Below are 7,176 nucleotides of genomic sequence, written 5' to 3'. Positions count from 1 at the left end.
ATCACTGTAACCACTGAATGGCTGATAAGCCCCAGGGGTTGGTCTTGTGCCAAATTTCCACAGATCACTGTAACCACCTCCATTCCATTCCCTTGCTTCACTCTTGCTGTCCAACCACTCCAACTCGCTAATCTTTTCACTGTCTAAAGCACTGAATGGCTCGTAATGTCCTAGTGCTGGTTTTTGTGCCAAATTTTCATAAATCACTGTAAACATTCTATTTTCTTTTTTCAGTCTTGTTAATAACAGCAGACTCTATTCTCTCCACTGTCTATACAGTGCTAATATAGATATATATATATATATATATATATATATATATATATATACAGTATATATATATATATATATATATATATATATATATATATATATATATATATATATATATATATATATATACAGTATATATATATATATATATATATATATATATATATATATATATATATATATATATATAGTAGTATATATATATATATATATATATATATATATATATATATATTATTATATATAGATGAATATATATATGTATATTCAGAAGATAGACCTAAAAACAAACCCACCACAGCCATTGACTTGAAATTCAAGCTTCCAAAGAATGTATGGTGTTCATTGGAAGTAAGAAGGAAAATGGAATTACAGAAAGAAGAGATATCATTTATTAAAAAGGAAAAAATAATAAATTAATAAGATAGATAAAAAATTATTTAAAATACCAATTGATAAGTCAATAAACAGATAAAATGTATTAAAAAAAGCACCGAATGGCTGATAAGTCCCAGAGATTGGTTTAGTACCAAATTTCCACAAATCACGGCGACCACTGACTACACAAACAAATAAGAAATGCGCCGGAGTTTCTTCGGCGCCATCGAGTTTTCTGTCCGGTGGTGGCCTCAGCCATGGCCCATGAAACTCTTAGCCGCGGCCCATGAAACTCAGCCACGGTCCGGTGGTGACCTATGTTGTTGTTACTAGAAGTACGATTACGGCTAACTTTAACCTTAAATCAAATAAAAACTACTGAGTCTAGAGGGCTGCAATTTGGTATATTTGATGATTGGAAGGTGGATGATCAACATACCAATTTGCAGCCCTCTAGCCTCAGTAGTTTTTAAGATCTGAGGGTGGACAGAAAAAGTGTGGAGAAACAGAAAAAGCCATCTCAATATTTTTCTTTTACAGAAAACTGAAACTCGGATTTAACCTGAGTCTACCATTACGACCTCTTACCTTTCACACCCTGACAGATACCTGTGTCTGTCGACATTTCCCCAAAGGAAATTAGGATAAGATCCCGGCAACACCATAGGTCCCGTAGGATGACATCCACAGACTGCCGAGATTTACGAAGATTTGGAAAAGCGAGGCATCGCTATTCTTTCTCGTTCTGGAATATGTTTCTTCTTCTTCTCCTCCTTTCAGTGTCGTTTGATTAATGATGAGAGTTTTAGTTTCCTCTAAAAGAAAACTATAGTTCCGGCTTTGTCTGTCCGTCCGCACTTTTCCTGTCCGCCCTCAGATCTTAAAAACTATTGAGGCTAGAGGGCTGTAAATTGGTATGTTGGTCATCTACCCTCCAATCATTAAACATACCAAATTGCAGCCCTTTAGCCTCAGTAGTTTTAATTTTATTTAAGGTTAAATTTATCCATATTCGTGCTTCTGGCAACGATATAGGACAGGACACCAGCGAGCCTTGGATGAAGTTTCATGGACCGCGACTCATACAGCATTATAACCTTGACCACCGAAAAGTAAATCTATTCTCGGCGGCCTTGATTATATGTTGTACAGAAAACTCGATTGCGCCGAAGAAAATTCGGCGCAGTTTTTACTTTTTTTTATTTTTCTCTTTTACTTTTGTTTCTTTTCGCCGTGATGTTTTCTATTTAATCGTCTCTATTTCTCCCTTTTGTTCGTGGAATAGTTGGACAAGAAAAGTCAAAGTTTTAAGGTATTTCCTCCTTATAACATTATCATCACGTATTTGGGTTCTAAAGATCACACCATTTTGAATTATAAGTAAAAAAAAATAACACTTGAATAAACAACTCATTTGCGTAAATTTTTAAAAACCGGAGGAACATCTCGACTAATTTCGAACTGTAAAATACGAATTATCATTCCATAAAAAATGATAATGACTGCAGGAAAAATGAAGCAAGAAGTTAAAAATAATAATAAAAAAAATAAAAAATCCTCTGTATTCTAAAACATATTCCGCTTTGCATTCAAGGCGAGGGTACATCATTACAATAGATCCCCCGGGGTAACTTCAGACTTGCTTCAAACTTCCCGCCCGTGAAGTTAGCGAAGTATGACGATAAATATCTCGGAGAGAAATGAATCTGGACGAGGTAATAGAGAGAGAGAATTATCAGCGCTCTGTTCTGAATGAGAAATATCTTCACCCAGAGGTGATGAGAGACGAGGTGATGAGAGAGAGAGAGAGAGAGAGAGAGAGAGAGAGAAAGAGAGAGTGAGAGAGTAGGAGTAGAAGAGAGAGAGAGAGAGAGAGAGAGAGAGAAGAGAAGAGAGAAGAGAGAGAGAGAGAGAGAAGGAGCGATATCTATAGATGGAATTCTAGGGTTTTGTTGTAATAGAATAGCGTTAGTTTCCATTGCTTATTTTTTTTTATTTGATAAAGTTTAAAGACACTGGTTCCAAAAAATAATATCAACAACTGCTTTTCGAGACAGGTCCCTAAACAGTTGGTTGGAATAGCGCATCTGGGACAAATGTAAATGTATGCTACAGAATGTTATTGAATCTGAATATGTTTGGTGCGTATATATATATATATATATATATATATATATATATATATATATATATATATATATATATATATATATATATATATATATATATATATAAATGTGTGTGTGTGTGTGTGTGTGTGTGTGTGTTTTTGAACGAAATACCATTATTAATCCTAAAACAAAACGTATTTTTACGTTACTATTTTATTTGTTCTCCTCATTATTATTATTATTATTATTATTATTATTATTATTATTATTATTATTATTATTATTATTATTATTATTATTATTATTATTGGCTTCATTCTCTTGTTTCACCTAAATAAGTATTCACTAAACTCAAGTATTCCTCTGACCGTTGTCCACATTGAGTTTGTGACCTTTGAACTAAACATTAAGCACATTAATTTATAGTTTAAACATCTGTTTCGTTACATCACTCATTTCCCGGCTAAGAGAAATGATGTAATTACCAACTGCTGGTGTAGTTTGCTCTTAATGTTATGATGACCTCCGCTTGTCTGTTCCACAGGATTTCGTATTTAGATTTACTCTCCAGGTTAACTGGGATGAAATTTATGCAACTCTTTCAGCAAAGACTAAAATGATTCATGTTTTTCTGCTCAACTAACTTTCGTGAATATCATCGGGATTCGTCTTCGCTAATGATGTATTGACCGGATTCGCTGAATAGCTGTACCAATTTGCTGTAAATTTGCCTTGCTGTCGAACTTCTCTAAAGTTCCTGAGGTCCTTTATTCCTCACGCCGTTGGACTGCGGAAGAGCCTCCCCTCTGAGGATGCTGTGCAATTGGAACTTCAGAAGTTCAAGAGAAGATGCAATGCATTACTACCCTAATACAATTCACCTTGCATTTTAATATTGTACTTACATTTTTATCCATTTATTAGTTTGTTAATTTATCTGTTTTTCTAGTAACTGATCTCTTTCTGTATTTCCCATTACCTTCTGTCACTTCTTTCAAATGAACACTATATTTTTTGGAAGTTTGAATTTCGAGTCAGTGGCCCCTGTGTTTTGCTATAGGTATGAATACAGGTTCATCTTGAATGAATAATAATAATAATAATAATAATAATAATAATAATAATAATAATAATAATAATAATAATAATAATAATAATAATAATAATGGTTAAAAATATAGTTGCATGAGTCTTGAAATGGAGAAACATATCCACAGTTATGTATGGGTACAAAAATATTAAAAATAAATCTATACACAGAGCTCTCGGGAATCTAACATTCAGTCTCTGAGACTGGAAATGGGAATCGAACAGATTCCCGAAAGCTCTCTGTAGAGATTTATTTTAAAACATATTTGTACCCACATAACTGTGATTCGTTTCTCCAATAATACTAATAATAATAATAATAATAATAATAATAATACCTGTTTATACATCGCTTTGCAATTTCAGAGAAGGAAATGCAAAATATTTTACAGAGTGAAGTTTTACACCATGCATTCCAGCTCACAGCAGAAAACAGAACAGATAAATTCGGGAGAAAATTCCTGAGGTGTATTCTAGTATTGCACCATCCCCGGTGTTTCTGCCATACCTCTAGATTAGGTTAGGTTGGGTTAGGTCTAAGTTTTTAAAGCTCCGATGGTAATTTGGGTGTGGTAAACATAATGAGATTATTTTTAAGAAAATTGTATGGTTAGTTTTTGAGACATGGCGTCCCGCTTCTTTCAGGGAAAGGTCCCGGTACTCGGTCACATCTCGGGAAAATGCAACCCGGGGACCATCACCACTGGATCACCTAGCTTAATTCTTTCCAGTTCGTGACCTCTCGCTCATGCTCATTTTCCGCTGACTCGTACATACAACCTTTTGACGACCGCATAAAAGATCTTTTAGCTTTCGTAAACCGTAAAGGCCGTGGAACGATTGTCGTTTAGCGCAGGTAAATGCCAGTTACGGGAGCCCTTTCATCTGCTTTTCAAACGTCTCCTGAAGCCGTTTCAAACTGCGGCGTTTTCGAAATCATTGCAGATGAATGAGGAGGAATTGGTGATCTCATCGACTTGCTTGAAAGTTTCGATTCTTAAGGTGCCCTTGGTGCGAATATTACGATATTTAAGGGAGTAATAATTGTTAATGACTAACCAGTAAAACAGTGATTCTCAAACTGGGTGCCGTGGCACCTTGGGGTGCCACAGACAGTGCATAGGGGTGCCTCAAGATTGTCATGAGTTTTGTCTTGGCTAGATCATCTCAGTGAACATTTGCAAAAAAAAAAAAGAAAGGTTTACAGAAGTCTTCATATAATTATTATCAGTGTGTCTAATATCATTACTGTTACACACATATATGTATATATATATATATATATATATATATATATATATATATATAAATATATATATATATATATATATATATATATATATATATATATATATATATATATATATATACACATATATATATATAGTGTGGAAAATAATTTATTCATTGAATAAGAAGTTAGTTCATGCGATATGGTGGGATGATGAAGAAGGGGTGCCACGGTAATGATTACATTAGTTAGGGTGCCATCACTCAAAAAAGACTGAGAACCACTGCAGTAATAGGACGAAGAGTAAAAGGGCTTAGACTGTAAAGACTAATATTTAGCGAGACAGTAAATGAATTCTTTGGTTTTAGTAAGATTACTTATAGGTCTATGGTTCTGTGGACGTATTCTATGAATACAGAAAATCGAATAAAAAATTCACTTACTGATATAATTGATAATACAAACTCTTATGTAATGAATATTTTAATTTGGAAATGTTATCCAAAAATACATTTACTGATATAAATAGTAATACGAACTCTAAGATAATGAATATTTTTAATTTGGGAATGTTATCCAAAAATACATTTACTGATATAAATAACAATACGAACTCATATATAATGAATATTTTAATTCGGAAATGTTATTCAAAAATTCATTCACTGGTATAAATGCTAATAAAAACTCATATGTGACGAATACTTGAATTTGAAAATAAAGGGTGATATGGATACGCGTGCAATTCTAAAAAGTTTCCTTATATGTTGATTTATCATCCAGTCCTGATGAAGCTGCCGAGAGAGCTGGGGAAACGGTCCGTCGATTGAAAAAGAAAGAGTAAATGGAAAGAATCCCGAATGATTTTTCCTTATTCCTGAGAAGCTTGCCAGAAGAGAAAAAGAAGTATAGACTGATTCAGAGTCTTGATGAGAAGATAGTATCTGCGAACAATGCCATTGACTTCTGTAGAAATAACATAAGTGAGAAAATACGACCAAATAGCATATTTATATTATTCTCTCAAATCCTGCTCATTGTCATGCAAGAAGATTTGCAATACGAAATCCATTACAAACAAGTAAAAAATACGCCAAAGTTTCTTTGGTGCAATCGAGTTTTCTGTACAGCGTATAATACTGTTTGAAACTCTCAGCCACGGCCCATGAGACTCTCAGCCTCGACCCACGAAACTTTCAGCCACGACCTGGTGGCGGCCTGTTTTGTTGGCACCATAAATAGAATAAAAGCTACTGAAGTTAGAGGGCTGCAATTTGGTATGTTTGATGACTGGAGGGTGGATGGTCAACATACTCACAACCCTCAGCCTCTCAGTAGTTTTAAGATCTGAGGGCAGACAGACAGACATATAGCCATTCAGTAGTTTCTTTGACAGAAACTAAAAAGATACTTCTCTTTAGATACGCTCCGAGGAAGACCTAGTGATTACGGAGTTACGATCACAGAGCGTGTGTGAAATTATAATGACGATGAAATAATTACGTTGTATTGCAATAACTCTCTTCTTCTTTATTTTTTTTGGTGGGGGGGAGGGGCGTTGGGCCATAGGACCAGGATTAATTCCAAGCCAGGCTGCTCTGTGATTATGGGTAATGATACAGTTTGTTTTGTATAATTGTCTATTTCACTCTTTTTTTTTTTTTGGGAGGGGGATGGTCGCTTTTTTCATTACTTATATTGTTGATTTTATTTTTCTTATTTATGGATATATACGTATACACACACACACACATATATATATATATATTATATATATTATAATATATATACGTATATATATAAATATATATATATATATATATATATATATATATATATATATATATATATATATATATATATATATATATATATATATATATATTTATATATATATATATATATATATATATATATATATATATATATATATATATATATATATATATATATATATACATACTGTATATACATACATACATACATACATATACTGTATATATATATATACATACATATATATATATATATATATATATATATATATATATATATATATATATATATATATATATATATATATATATACATGTC

The sequence above is a fragment of the Macrobrachium rosenbergii genome, chromosome 23, assembly GCF_040412425.1.
Source record: "Macrobrachium rosenbergii isolate ZJJX-2024 chromosome 23, ASM4041242v1, whole genome shotgun sequence".
Taxonomy (NCBI): Eukaryota; Metazoa; Arthropoda; class Malacostraca; order Decapoda; family Palaemonidae; genus Macrobrachium; species Macrobrachium rosenbergii.
Note: the sequence above shows the minus strand (reverse complement) of the source record.